At 45.8% G+C, this 12,040-nt stretch overlaps 1 non-coding gene across 1 annotated transcript; it reads left to right on the forward strand.

The window, feature by feature from the left end:
• Positions 1-11,600: 11,600 nt before the first annotated feature.
• On the forward strand, positions 11,601-11,707 carry LOC136490301 (small nucleolar RNA R71). The gene has a single exon (XR_010767591.1). It is a non-coding gene; the product is annotated as a small nucleolar RNA R71 (small nucleolar RNA).
• Positions 11,708-12,040: the final 333 nt, after the last annotated feature.

The following is a 12,040-nucleotide window of genomic DNA, read 5'->3' on the forward strand; positions in this document are numbered from 1 at the left end:
CCCCTAGCTGGGTACCCCGAAAACACACGCCCCGCTTGTACCCTAGGCACAAGCAAGACTAACCCATCACTCTCCTGTCCTAGGTGTCCAGGTCCCCATCCAAACTAGGACTCCAAGCCCCCGCCCCTGAGTCCCAGACTCAGTGCGGTGCAAGGACCTCCTCCACCAAAAACAAACCATGACAGTCGGTCCGGAAAGAGCCGGATCCACGACAAGAGAGCAACAAGTCTTCCAAGCGCCCATACACAAGTATGTGCTCGGGATAATAAGTCTGTGACCTGCCTAGAGTCATATGCAACGATCGGTCCTCAACTGACCCGACAGGGAAAAAAAATAGTGTAACCAAGCTATGCCCCGTGTCCACGGTGTCACAACTCCTTACACTCCAATACCCAAACCATATCCCTGTCCGGTCACCATTTTCATATTTTCCAAGTGATAGTAATCTAATGATATATTTCCTATCTCTCACGAGTGACAGGCAATCACTCGGCTTCTACCGGAGTCCTGTAGCATAGCATTCTACACGATCCTGTCATACTAGTAAGACTCATAGGAATAAAGATATATATGCAAGTGGATTTCATCCAACTCCTTAAAACTTAATGCACAATTATAATTTAAACTGCAGAAGGTAGGGGTTGTGCACCAGGGCTTGCCTGGGTAAGATATATATTAAAAGTTAGTATCTGCATCTTTCGATCATCCACCATCAACTGGATAGAAAGCCCATTACATCATCTCCTAGAGAGAATACCATTACACCATCTTTGGATTCCCAATCATCCTTCGAGCGATCCGTTGATCCATCATCGTACCTATATGATATGCATGCGATGCAATGCAAAGATGTAATTAATCAACTGCAATCGTGACTCGTATAAATACGCTTTACGCCTCTCGAGTTAACGGGCTAGTTCTAACAACGACCATACTTAGGCTACATATACACATTGTCGGATAAGGCGTTATTTCCCAACAATTAGTTTAGTTACATAAACCCAAAGTTGTTTCTTTATTCCTATCTATCAATTTAATCGTTATTCGAAATAGAGCATCATTAGCTACTAATTATTATTGAGCTACAGAATTTACAGTGGGTAGATTATAATATTAGTAGTTTACTGTCAAAATTTTAAAGTCAACACTATTAACAATTTCCCACGAAAATTCCTACAAGTTTTCCTTTTTCACTATTAAGCATTTTTAAAATAATTAGGGCAACCCTAAAACATACGAAACCTATGCGCACAAAATACCCTATCGGATAGACCGTGATTTAGAAAGTCAACGAAACTGGTTTGACATTTTTATAATTTTGCTACACCTTATTTTCAATTTTTGAAGAGCACTTATTTAACAAAATAACCGAAAAACCTATAAACAGAAACAGGCCAAACGGCCTAGCTCGGCCCGCAGGCGCGCCCTAGCGCGAGCGGCCCAGCAGAGGTGGCACCAGGCCGGCGGGATGCGAGCGGCCCAGCGCAGCGCAAACAGCGGCCCAGGCGCGTCAGCCAAATCGGCCGGCCTAGCACGGGGCGAGCGTGGCCCAACAGCCGACCCATGCGGCAGGAACCGACTGGCCCATGGGCGCAGGCAACCGGCCAGCCCAGCGCGCGGCGAGCGCGGCCAGAGGCCCAGGCAACCAGCCCACGCGCGGCCTGCCCCCATACCGGCCTAGCAATTAAGCACTAAGGACCCTGCATCTTCATGAATTTAACCCGTAGTCCGAGTCCTATTTAATCGAGTCTCGTAATTTGCAAATAAAACCCTGTATAAAAGCTCAGCTCGGATTTATACCCTTCTCATCCTCTTTTTCCTCCAGAGCAGAGCATGCGATGGGGAAGAAACCCGCCGGCCAAGGAGCGGCTCACCGGTGACGGTGCAGTGCGGGACAGTGCATGGAGCAACAGCAGCCCTGGCCGCACCCAAGGATGGCAACAGCTCAGCCGAACGGACCCAGTGGAGCATCCACCACGCGCACACAAGGACGGCCGTGAGATGACGACGGTGGCTGTCTTGCCGGCGCCAGGTGACCATCAGTGGCAGGCGAGGGAGGTCTCCATGGCTCCGGGCATGCGCGGCACACCTCCAGTATGGCCCTGCTCAAGCCTTGCGACGGCAAAACAACATGGGTGGGTCGGCGCGGCCACGGACGACGGAGCGGTCACGGCGTCCACACGGTGGTGCGACGCCTCCAGCGCGAGACCAAGGGCGTCCGCGCGGGGAGCATGCCAAGGTGGCACGGCCGCTGCCACACAGCACCGGCACGGTGTGGCCCCGGTGGGCGCTGCGGGGAGGGCTTCGCAGCTCGAACTCCCAGGCACCGGCGAACCAGGCGCGCGGGACATGGGAATGGAGCGGCGCTGCGGGGCAGCGGGCGAGCAGCGCGAATTGAGGGCGCCTCGGCGGCAGCGGGCCAAAAGGCGCGCGCGCACAACGCTTCCACGCGAGGTAACCGAGACGGTGCCTCTGAGGCTCGGTGGAGGAGCACCAGGGAGAAGCGGCGCCGTGAGCAGAGCAGCGGGGGAGGCTGGAATCAGCGGACGGAGCCGTGGCGGGGTCGCTGTGGCCTTGCACGCGCGAGGAGGGGAAAAGGGATGGGCGCGGGCACGCAGGGGAACCGAAGGAGCGGCAGAACCAGAACGGTGGGGCGGTGGAGTTCCAGGGCTAGGGCGCTCCCTCCTCAGCACAGCAGAGAAGAAAAAGGGAGGGAGAAAGAGCGCCGAAGAAAACAACGACGCTAGACGCAGCCAAAGCTGGTGCTCGGCCTGTAAGATTCGTAGAGACAGAGGCAGACGGGGACAGCGAGGCAAGCAGACAAGAAAAGGAAAAGCGATGGAGACTGCTCGCTAGCTCGCCCCAATTTCATAGACATGACTGGGGGACAGTGGGAGGACATCGTAGCGTGGCCGTCAGCTCCTCGCCTGCATGCACACGGAACGTGAAAGGACATGACGAGGACAGGGCAGACAGCAGTATGCTGATCGTGCACATCATATACACACCAGCACTATGAACACGTCGAGAGCTGATCACATAGATAGCCAACGACAGTCAAGGACGATCAGAGACAGAGCAAGCAACAACATGAGGGTTCGGCCAACTCCATCAGTGCAGAGACAGCGCGGCGAAATAGACACGAGTTGACTCAGAAACAGGACCACGTGCTTCTGACTCAGACACTCTTATATAAAAATAGTCGTAACAACACTTTGCATTGGAGCACGTTCATCTGTCGTAACTATTACACGGTTTACTAATTTACGCAAGCTTCGCTTATCGTTTCCCGTATATTTTAAATCAAAATTTTGAGAAACTCTTTTTGAAAGTTTTACTGAGGCCTAAATCGCAGCGCTAAAATGGATCGTAACACCAGGGTGTTACAGCCGCATTGACCTCCCTGGCCCTGAGCTTTTGCCAGCGCTTGGACTCATACGCCACCGGTCCACCAAAGATCATGAGGCACCGTTTTGGGTCAGGATACGCATCCCCTTTCTCCTCATTGCTAGTGGATCTAGATGGCGCGTCCGTGCTGGTTGCCTTGTAGTCACCTTTGAAGTAGCATTTGATGCTGTCGCACTCCTCAAGGGTGTGCTTGACTTTATAGCCATGGTTGTAGCATGACAACTTGACTATCTTGTCGAAACTAACATGGTTGAGCTTGCTAATTTTCTGCCTATGGACCCTGTCGACCGCCACAAAGAATTCACTGTGGCGGCGCCTCTAGCTATCCTTCTTGCCTTTTCCTTGCCGATTGTGGTCCTTAGCCTCGTCTGTGGGTTCGTCTTGAGCCTTACCCTTGTATTTGCAAAAGATTGCCCAGACGGCCTCCTCGCTGGAGGCATGGCTTGTCACGGGGTCGAGCAGCTCCTACGTCATCCATGATTTGCTACATTTGAGCTCATGGACGAGTGCTTCATTTGTCATGACGGAGATGAACACCCCGATCACATCCACATCCATGATATCGGGAAGGTCATTGTACTGCTTGGAAAAGCGGCAGATGTACTCACGTAGAGTCTCTCATTTTTGCTTGCAGGCTTTGAGATCCTAGGAATTTTCTAGGTGCACATATGTGCCCTGAAAGTTCCCTATGAAGATGCACTTGAAGTCTGCCCATGAGTGGATGCTATTCACAGGGAGATGCTCGAGCCATGCTGGGGCGCTTTCTACAAGGTAGAGTGGAAAATGTTGGATGATGGAGAGATCATCATCCGCCCACCTGCTCGATAGGCGAGGCGGAAGTCTTCCAACCATATAGTAGGGTTGGTGTCCTCGGAGTACTTGATGATGTTTGGTGACGCGTGGAAACGCGCCGAGAACGGTGTCTGCTAGATCCTCTTTGCGAACGCCTACGGGCCGCAAGAGTCTGGGATCGGACTGCGCCGAGCATCTTGGATCCTAGGGTGTTGGCCATGGTTGTTCGGGTCGCTGTTGCCGTAGTATGGCAGGTCCTTGCTTGCTAGGTCCAGCCTAGGGCGTTTGGCACTTTGAACTAGGTGAGCGTTGTGGTCTCCGACATAGTGGTTGCACGCCGGAGATGATCCTACCTACGCGCCATCACGTCGTCGTAGTTGTTGATATTTCATATGACTATTGGATTAATTCTGCAAGCGCATATTATATATCGATGTAGCACTTCACTTGGGAGTAAACCAAGTATCGTATTTATTTCCACAGAGAAGGCGTAGTATGACTCGGATAAATAATTAACTAAATTCTAATGAATTACCTAGGTACGAATGTGATGAAGTAAATGAAAGTAAACTACACTAACTAAAATAAAACAAGAGAAACTACTACTACTATGGTCACAGAGTAGGTGAAGATAAATAAAGTACTGTCTTAATTAATTCAACCTATCAATTGTCTAGCAAGATAAGCAATGAATATACTTCAGGGCGTACTTGCCCTAAACTCACCCTAAGGCTGATTAGGCACAATGCACCACGAGCCCTATGATTTAATAACTAATTCCAATGTGGTCGAATATAGAGGATGGACAGGGTTGTCACCACCTGCCACCTACCACAATCTATCCGGGAGAACTAGCCACAACCCAAGGTACCCTATAGTCTAAGCACCACACTTACACTAAGTGATACTACTCTAACCTCACGCTAAGATCAGAGCACCAACTATTGATGAGGATCCCATATATCAGAAACTTACTAACTAAACAAGAAATGATTAGAATATTCACAACACTACTTTACTCTAATTGCAAGAAAGTAAATGCTGAAAATAAAGACAAGTACTAAAGGAAATATAAATAGATAGCAAAAGTAGCTTACAAGAGCTTATAGAGAGACTCCAGAGGACTTCTCCAAGCTCCTAGGTCTTCACTCTCACTCTCATCACTAACCTAAACTTAGGAGTAGAGAGAATGATTCTACTTGGGATGCTTTACAACTACAGGAAGGACCTCTATTTATAGCACTAAGGAGCTAGGGGTATTTGTAGGCAGTGGAGAGGCGATGGAGGTGCCTTGGGCACTAGGCGGCCTAGTGAGGGCGCTGGTCGGCCCTCCGATGCACTGCCATCACGTGTGAAGATTTGGTCCATATGGCAGTTGCAAGGTCGGTTGATGGCCTCCAAGTGAATGACAATGGGCCCATGGATCCAAGGTGAGTGAATCATGACCATTGCTTGAACCTACATGAAATCAACATTTGTGAGGCAGTGTAGGAGCCATCCCACGGATCGGTGACATGGACGGGGATAGGGTGGCACGACTTGGCCACTGAACGACATGGCAGTGTGGGGCTACAGGCCCCTGCGATGTTCATTTGCCTCCATGTCACATGTTTTTCTCCATTTTCACTATTTTTCCTGCATTCAAATAGACTTCATGTACAAGTAGAATTCCATTAGTAATAAACCAAATCTTTTCACTTTAAGTTGGTTTTCCCTTGAAATGTTGGCAATGTTGATGGCTAAAATAGGTGTTTAGTGACCATCAAAAAGCTCCCCCAAGCTTGCCTTTAGCTTGTCCCTGCGCAAAGATGGGGACTTAGCATGAAAATGTCTGTTGCTTCCTAATTCCTGCATTTCTGCTCACAAACATACCAATCTTTGAATTGGAAATGTTAATATAAGAACTCTTACCCATATTACCTTTGTCACCATGGGGCTTTTGGCCTTCACCTTGTCTGGGTATCAAACACAGATGAACTAGAATGAGGGTCTTTTCTCCTTGTCTATTTTGCTTAGAAATATCATCTAGAGGCTTTTATAAATTTTGGCAAGAAAAATCTCAATATCTAGTTCTTTCTGTGGCACACTCAATCTCTCATAAGTGTATATGCTCCTCACCAAAGGCTTAAGTGTTGCCTTCATTCCTATCACTAAGGCTTATGTGGAGTTGTGGGCAAGGAAAACATGAAGGCATACATTGCATAGTATTTATTGCTAAGTCAAACACTTGGATAAAAGGAGCAACAATTCATAAACCTAGACCAAGAGAGTGCATGTGTGTGGTATATGTGAAATTTACTCCTTTCATGGCTCCTCTTTTTCTCCTTGTTGGAAGCATGGCTACTTCTCTTTTCACCATTTTTTTCGACATAGAGAACGCAAATTTTTTTCTTCTTTTCTTTTTTTAGAGATAACCATGCTGCCTTTTGAGAGATATTTCAATGAGGAATAAACTTTTGCCATGGAGTAAATATTTTGAGTGGAAAGCATGTGGTTGCATACTCTCAGTGTAAGAGTAGCAAATATATAGGTGGGTGTATATGCTCTCGGTCATGGGAGTATGACAGGATTCTCAACTAAAATCAACAAGGCTTGACTAGGCTCACTACTAAGGCAAGTACCATGTGTGGAAGTTTCTAAAGTGCTAAACATGTATGGCTCTTATAGGTGTTTCTTGCCATAGAAGAACTAAACAAGTTTTTATGTTTTCATAAATAAATTCTCCAGTGATAAACTATGCTCAAGACAGGATAAAAACTTACTCCATTCTTTGCTAATCATGATGTCCTACCACTAGGGATGAAAACAGTACGGATATTTTCCGACCGTATTCGAAACCGAATCCATTTAGAGGGGTTGAGATCTGTCCGTATCCGAGTCCGGATATCCAACATCCGATACCGTATCCGTATCCGAATACTCAAATCGCATATTTATGATGTCGATATCCAATCGTATCCTATCCGACATAGTTGACACTATCCGTATTTGAATCCGAATCTGGACAAAAATATGAAAACAAATGTAATATCGATGATATCCTTCCGTATCCAATAGTTCTAGCACTTGCAACCCATGGGACTCAAGTTCATGGTAAAAGCAAAAATATACTAACAATGCCAAAACATCGGTGGTTGCAAAAATGAGAGTGGTGCTGAAACTAATAGAGCAACATTTATTTGGGTCCGATAGTTGTCTCCTTTTATTCTTATTAGGTAGTAGTGAGAGTGTTTTTTTGAAAGTAAAAGCATAAAACATAACCATGGATTACTAGCTTAATTTATTTATTTACAAAGCATAGCAACATTTTTTTAGATGCAAACGAAATTAAAAATGTAAGACAGAAATGTAAATACTACAAAGTAGAGACATAGAATACTTACCTTGGCGGGGGCTCCTCCCAAAGATTGCTTCTGTCATGGGGTCAGTTGCATCTCCACCCCATGCGATGAAAAGCATGGTCCCAATGGCAGTCGTTCTCCTCCGCTAGCGCATGAATGGCCGCTAGCTCTCCTCCAGTCTCCTGCCGAAACTACTGAAAGTCCTGCACATGTGCACTAAAGTCATGGCGAAGCATGGTGGTGTCGAGGCGGATTCCCTCCATCTGATGCTGTAGGAAGCTTACATCACACTCCCAATCTGCAGGAATGGCTGAAGTGGAGTGACGTCCTGCATGGGGAGGGGGGTATCCCTCTGAACTAGACAGCCGCATATCTCTGCGACCTACAAAACGAGAAGGGACTTCTCCAAATGGAGGAACACACTGTGAACCTCCTGCTGAGTGCATCTGTGATCCTCCTACTGAGTGCAACTGGGATCGTCCATACTAGTGCTGATCCCAGGGAGAGACCCCTTTTAGCGCTGCTGCTAGTGCTGCTGATGCCAGTGAGATCCTCCCGCCTCCTGAGAGCTAGGCGGGGCAGCCCAAGCACCCCACTAAGATGGGTGCTCCATGCCCCGATTGAGAGCATCTCAAACATTTTGTTTGCCCTGAGCTTGTGCGGCAGCTTGGGCGGCAGCAGTTTGCGTCCTTGTCACCTGCATTTCACCTACAACCCTACAGTTGTATGCTTCTATGGTTTCTAGTGGGATGGTTAGCCGATCAACATTACTTAACCAAAATTTCATGTTGGGCAAACGAAATTTCATTAACGCACCCACGATAAGCCATGGCATAAGAATCATCCTCTTGATCTATTTTCATCATGTGTGCTTGGAAAAAGTGATCATAATCAAGATAGACTCTATCGGTGGGTATGTAATTAATTAAAGCTCTATCAAGCAATCCCATGTTTCTTGCAAGTCTAGTGATTAAGGAGGTGCACTCAACATATTCATTATGTTGAAAAGTTCCTAGCCAATAATCTATCATGCCAATGACAGGAGAAATACGAGTTTTATTTAGCATGTCATACATGATTTTCATTTCATCAACTCTAACGGTACGGAGATCATTCCTAGGGAACAATGTCATACCAAGCCATCGGTGCATAAAGCGCAAAGTGGGATTATGAATTTCACTAGTCCTAGGTTGAGTAGAGCTATCTTTGTCACTAATTTCTTTCCAAAAGTCTACTCGATCAAATCCTTCTACGGCTCTATCCAATTTATGATTGCAATTTTTATCAAAGCCTAGCAAGACACTAAATTGTTTCCAAGTGTAGGTATATTGCTCACCAAAAAATCTAAATGTGACATGCGTAGCGGTTCTAGTGAGCGTGCATAAAAATTCTATGTTGAGTTCCCTACACCCATATTCATTCACCCGCCAAAAATTTTCCCATCCTATCGCACGGAAAATAACTCGGTGATCATACGTGTGCGATTTAGGAAGTTGTGGTCGTAGGCGCGGGTGTGATGAAATGTTCTGTCTTTGAGAATTCGAAAAGCTTGCCTCTCGCGATCATCTACCAAGATGATTTGCTCATCACTTGTTAGAACACGAATTGTTGCTTGTCCACTTTCTTGGCTTGCTTGGTCGATGGACATGGCATCGCTGCCATGGTTGCTTTGGCTTCCTGCCGTGGAGTTGTCATCTAACGGTAACCAAATGTCTTGTTGGCCTTCTTCTTTCCAATGCCCAAGGCACCTTTGAATTTCTTCATGATCCTACAAGCAAGAGCAAGCTAGAGACAAGAGGGGGTTTAAGGATTAGTAAAACAAATGAGCTACTCCCTTATGTGATGAGTGGATCACCACTATGATGCTTCTCCTCTCTCTAATAATTCATTTGCTTAGTGATTTAAGCAAAGATGCTCTTGGTGTGGAGTATGAAGGAGAGAGGAGGAGTGGAACTTTAGCTCTTAGAAGTGGATATGCTGGTGGTGTGTGTGTTTGAGCTTCACAAGGACATAAATGAGTGGGAGAGAAAGCAAAGTGCCAAAGACACCAGAGTAGGGCGCCGGGCGGACCCCCTTGGTGGCAATTCTGCCACCCCTTGCATGGATTCCCTCCTAGATGCCCTCACAAGTGTGCCACCAGGTGAATGAGTGAAAGGAAAATGCCAAGAGGTGAATGAATGGATTGCAAATGTTGGAGGCAAGGACAAGGTGACCATCAGATTTTTGCCTTGGCCTTGCTCTTCACATGCATGGAGGAGTGAATGGAGGTGAAAGAAGCCAAGAAGGGGTAGAGGTAGGGCCAGCCGATGGCCACAGATGGTCAAGTGGCCACGTAATCCCCCCTTAATGATTTTTTACTTTTTAAGCAAGGTTCTAAGCATGTTTTGACAGAAAATGATGATGATTGGTGAAAATAAATAGGGATTAGGTACATACCTTTGCTTAACTCACCTCGATTTAGCTCCTCAGATTCCTTCCATGCAAATGATCTACGGTGGCTTTCTCCTGTGAGTGATGGAATCATTGCCCTGTTCATGCATGATGGATATGTCAGGAGGCTTTATTTCCACCGATGAACATTGCTCTGGTCTTGGTTTGAAATGGAATATTTCTTTCTTGCCATTGATGTTGAGATGAATTTCTCTGGCTCCAACATCAATGTGAGCATTTGCCGTGCTCAAAAATGGTCTTCCCAAGATTAGTGGTGTTTTAGTGTCGGCACTAATATCCAACACCACAAAATCTATGGGAACAAAACAACTCCTTATCTTGACACGAATATCCTCTGCTATTCCTGTAGGATATCGGATTGATTGATTGGCCATCTGCCAACACATTGTGGTTGGGGATAATGAATTATGATTTAATTTATCATACACTACCTTTGGCATGACGCTGACGCTTGCCCCAAGATTGTAGATGGCTTGATCAAATTGCTGAACACCGATGGGGCATGATATAGTAGGATTTCATGGGTCCTTCTTCTTTTCAGGCAGCTGATTAAGTATGGTTGCGCTGTACTCCTCAGTCAATCTCACTACCTCTATGCTTGGCAACGACTTCTTTTTGTTGAGTATATCTTTTAAATATTTGGCATATGTGGGGACCTATAGAGCATCAATTAATGGTATATATATATATAATTTTTGAATTACCTTGATGAATTTCTTGAATTGTTCATCCTCCATTGCCTTTCTATTGCGCTCGGGAAATGGTAACACCTTAGTGTCAAAGAACTCATGAGGGGCTGTCTTTCCTTTCTCTTTGGGCACAACGGGGGCTTCTTCTTCAGCTAGAATTTCAATTACTACTTTCTTCTTTGTTGCTTCAGGATAGGGTGGATCACGTGTGGTTTTTCCACCTCTTGTGGTTATAGCATTAACTTTTTCATTATGTGAAATTTTTGAAATCAAAGTGGCTAATTGATTTTCTAGCCTTTCATTAAAGTTAAGCTAATTTCCTAAAGCTAAAGAAAATTCATCAAGCCTAGCATGAATATCTCCTAAGATCCTATCATGGTCAAGCAATTTAGCATGAATTTGCTCATTGATTTTGGCTTGACTCAAAACAAGATCTCTAAGGGAAGAATAATCGGAGGGATGAGTGGTTGAATTATCTTGATTAACTCATGGATTCCATCTCTGGTAAGGCTATGGTGGAGGTGGCCCATATCCACTGTCATTACAAAGGGACTTAAGGTCTCTACTAGGGCAGACATCACTAGTGTGATTCATGCCCCCGCATTCCTTACATGGCAGGCTTACCTATGGCTGTTTAGCTGCAAAATATTCTATAGCGGCATGGTCTCTTTTCCAATTTGCTCTTTCTTCTAACTTATTCAAATGATATTCCATAGATAAAGAATTAACTTCATAACTATGGGACATAGCTTTGAGATGGTCATCAGTCCATCCTTGGTTTTCCACCATCTTCTTGATCAACTCCTTCGCTTGACCCACCTTCAAAGAGAAGAATGCTCCTCTAGCGACAACATCAAGGTGTTGATGGGACTCCATAGTGAGCCCATGGTAGAAGTTCTAGATGAGCAACCAATCCTCCATTCTATGGTGAGGGCATGCTTGGATGTACTCTTGGAGTCGCTCGCATGCCTCTGGAATGGATTCTCGGGCTTGTTATTGGAAGTTAGAAATTTTGCTACGAAGAAGATTGGTTTTAACGATGGGGAAGAACTTGATGAGGAAGTCATTTGAACACTTCTCCCACATATTCAAAGTTTCCGTGTTGGCATAAAACCAATGCTTTGCCTTTTCGAGCAATGAGAAAGGAAAAAGTCAGAATCAAACGATGTCTTGTGGGACTCCTCTAATTGAGATTGTGTTACAAATCTCTAGGAAATTCTAAAGATGAGCATTGGCATCCTCAAAAGGTTTGCCATGAAAAGGGCTAGCTTGCACCATGGTTATTAGTGCTGGCTTAAGCACAAACTCTTCTTTTTTGCTAAGAACATTAGGGCCTATAGCTACATTGGATATAGTAGG

The sequence above is a fragment of the Miscanthus floridulus genome, chromosome 10 (genome assembly GCF_019320115.1).
Source record: "Miscanthus floridulus cultivar M001 chromosome 10, ASM1932011v1, whole genome shotgun sequence".
In the NCBI taxonomy this organism is placed as follows: Eukaryota; Viridiplantae; Streptophyta; class Magnoliopsida; order Poales; family Poaceae; genus Miscanthus; species Miscanthus floridulus.